This window comes from Pteropus alecto, unplaced genomic scaffold (genome assembly GCF_000325575.1).
Source record: "Pteropus alecto unplaced genomic scaffold, ASM32557v1 scaffold143, whole genome shotgun sequence".
Taxonomy (NCBI): domain Eukaryota; kingdom Metazoa; phylum Chordata; class Mammalia; order Chiroptera; family Pteropodidae; genus Pteropus; species Pteropus alecto.
In genome coordinates, this window is record NW_006434828.1 from 3,751,160 (window position 1) to 3,754,599 (window position 3,440).

General features: G+C 52.4%; 1 long non-coding RNA gene across 1 annotated transcript in view; it reads right to left on the bottom strand.

Moving 5' to 3' along the window:
* Positions 1 to 269: 269 nt before the first annotated feature.
* LOC112478319 overlaps positions 270 to 3,440 on the bottom strand; it is a 9,365-nt gene continuing 6,194 nt past the window's right edge. Inside the window, exon 2 of the long non-coding RNA XR_003045765.1 lies at positions 270 to 422. This is a non-coding gene — a long non-coding RNA (uncharacterized LOC112478319). The remainder of the gene's footprint in view (positions 423 to 3,440) is intronic.

Sequence of the window (3,440 nt, forward strand, 5' to 3'; positions counted from 1 at the left end):
ATTCAAAATTCTGTCAAACAAGCTATGATTATCTACCAACTGAAGCAGACGTGCAGCCATTGAATTTTACAAAATTATAGCGTATAGCAATTTATGCATATACACATACACGCAGAGTTAGAACGAGCAAAGTGTAAAACGGTCGTGACTAGGCTGATGCTGAGTAAGAATCTATGTATCATGGCAATGCACGTCTTCTCTCTTCGTTGTCTGTCGTGACTTTAATTTTAGGGATATCTCATTTCCGTAGGGTCTAGCATGTCCCAAGATGCTATTAATGGCACTTTATTAAAAAAATTTTTTTTGTAATTTTTACTTAAAGTATTACCCAAATGGAGTGTCAAAGAATTTTAGTTTTTGAAGATTTTTCACAAGTACAATGATTCAAAACAGAGCCATAACAGAAAGGCACTGGAACTTATCTGAAAAAAAAAAGAAAGGAAAGGTAAGTTTAGTTGCAAACGTGTAACTAAATAATAAATAAATAAAATAGTACTTTCCAGTTCTCTAATTCTCCTGCCAATAATGATTTTAAAAGCTAAAAAGTAATGGTTCATAATGAACTATTTCAAGATACTGGAGAAAATAAATTGGAAATTAAACTGGAAAAATAGAAATTAAATCAGGAAGGAACTAGAAGGAATTCGACAGGGAGCAGACGAGGTTTTAAAATAACTACGATTCATATGTTCAATGGGGGAAAGGCACTCGGAATGGAAGACGGAGCATTTTAATGGAGAATCGAAATTACGGGAGTCAGACGGACATCCTGGAACAGAAAAACGCAGCATTTAAAATGAGACGTTCATTCAGTGGACTTAAAAATATACTGGACACTGCAGAGGACAGAGCCGGTAAACCTGAAGACACGTGAATAGAGACCACCCAGGATGAAGCGGACACGCACAAGAAAAAGCACGGACCAGACCCCGCGAGACGCAGGACCACGGCGAGCGGTCTGCTGGGGCTCGGATGACAGCGGAACAGCATTCAGGAGTGACAGGGGCCGGGGCGAGCAGAGGGCACCCCGCCGACCTAGAAATCCGCAAGCAGAAATCCTCACAAAGTGAAGGTGCAAAGAACGACACTTTCAGGAAACCAAAATGAGACTTCCTGGCCGGCAGAGCCACTGCGAGGAGGGGGGGCCCTGCCCCTGGAAGTGGGGGCTGCCGGGGCGGGCGGAGGGGCCGCTGTGTGCCGTCCTAGAGGACATCGCCCGTCCAACGCCACAGCTCGGCCCTGCTGGCCAGGCCCACGGACACGGGCGGAGCGAGGGGCTGCGTTGCCGTCCCAGCCGCCTTCGGTCGGCCTGGCGCCAGGCAGCAGACCCCAAGGCTAAATCGGGCTGGGGCCGCGGGGCACAGTGGGGTCCTCGGGGGACGCAGGCGGAGGCCGCCCCAGCTCCCTCCCAGCCGCAGGGCGTCCGGAACCCCAGAGCCCTCCCCGGCCACCACACCCGCACTGTGGGCAGCTTCTGAGAGGAGGAGACAAGAGTACACCCCAACATCCGCAGGGTAGAGGATGGAAAACACCAGATCGAGGCCGCTGGGCAACAGCGGAAGGAACCCGGGCAGCGCGGGTGAGACGACACGCGGCCCGACTCTGCCAGGGTCACCGCAACCCTGGGAAGCGTCATGGGGCCGAAATCGAAGGACCCGACCGCGCTGAGTCGTACGCACCAGCCTCGCGCAAGCTTCAACTCCGAAGCCCGTGGCCGCCTCTGCGCCGCCTGTTCGTGTGGAAACGTGTTTCCACCTGGATAAAGTCACGCTCGACACAAGGACGGAATCGACCCGAGAAGCTCTACAGTCTTACAGGGTCCGAACGTGGCCGGACACGCCAATGAGTCATAATACAATTTATTTGACAAGTTTTATCTTTATAGATATGTTTGCCAAAGAAACGTCCTCTGAAAGCAGGTACAACGATAGTACCTGTGACAACACCTGGCCTAAAATATTTACACATCTAGATGTGGACAACAGAATTAAGTTTCTCATCCCTCTTCTCGTGGCAGAGTCATTCTGGGCACCCGTGATGCCTCCGCGTCGGCAGAGAGAACATCGGCTCCGTTCAACGCGGCGGGCAGTAAGAGACCGCGGAAGCGTCTGCAACCGCAAACCTACCAGCGGCAAGACAAAAATTTGAAAAAGATTAGTTTTCCGAAGAGATAAAAAGATAAAAGCTCTGTTCCGTGAGAAGAGAGGTGTTTAAGCAACAGACTGAGGTCCACTATGTCAATACACACTGAGAATGATGCACTCACGGGTTTAGTGTCCGGGACCGAGGTGAAGTCTGATTTTGCTTTAATGAACACAGACGTGTTGTTTTTAACAAAAATTTAGTTTTGAAACTCATGTATTACCAGAATCGTTTTAGAGATCCAGCAATGGAGTGTAATTATTTTGTTGGGCCCTAAATGTTTTTAAAATTCCTCATCTCCATCATTCTGTGTCACCTTCACTGACCCTATTTGCGGGTGCTCCCGGAAGCTCAGCGGCCAAAGCTCCACTGAAAAGCGGGGTGCTGGCGGTAGTCTTGGCTGAGCCCGTGTGTGTCACCGGTGAGTGCCCGTCTCGGGCACGGCGGCGTGTCTTCGGGGGATCAAGTTGGCTATGAAGTGGGGGTGAGTCGGCTGGAAGGAGAAATCCCCGGGCAGACCTCAGTCAGGGTGCAGGTCCCACCACATCTGTCCCGTGAGCGTTTTCTCACGAGGAAGGGGGGACACGGCCAGGCAAGGTGACGAGGTGTCACAGAGCATTTTCTCACGTGGAAGCGGGGACACGGCCAGGCAAGGTGACGAGGTGTCACAGAGGCAGCCGTGCTTGCAGTGAGAACGCAGTGCCCTGACGACTGTGACCTTGTCTGTCAGCCATCGAGGACACTTCCTCATTGCCGCCTCCAGTCCCCTGCCGCAGGGGACTGACGGAGCAGGTGAGTGAAGATGAGGGGACGCGGGGACGTCGCAGACCACCCAGCCCCCCACGTGGGCGCCTCTGCTACTGGAAAGGCTGCTCGCCCCCCTCGGAAAACCAAGTAGCAGTTGTGGGGTTCGCTGTGCCTTTGCCGACCATCTGGATGAAACGTCGAGACTGAAGTGCCCACGACTCGGACCGCGAGGTCCAGCAGGCCGGACACTGTGCACGTCGTTTCCGTTAAATTTCCACCTGTGACTAAAGAGGCGGGCGGAGCATCTTAGCAAAGTGTCCTGGTCCTGCGCTCACCCCGCTTCTCACGAACGACTCACACTCAGGGAAAAGGAAGACACTGTGGCGTCACTTACTTTTCTCAGGAAGTCACTGGCTGGGATTTATTCTAGGCCGACAGGGCGAGTATCACAAGCAGGTGACGTCAGCTGGTAAGACGAGAGCCACTTCATTTTGGCTGCGGTGAGAAACACCGTGGGTGACAGGCCAGCCCGCAGCAGCGGACGCCCTGCT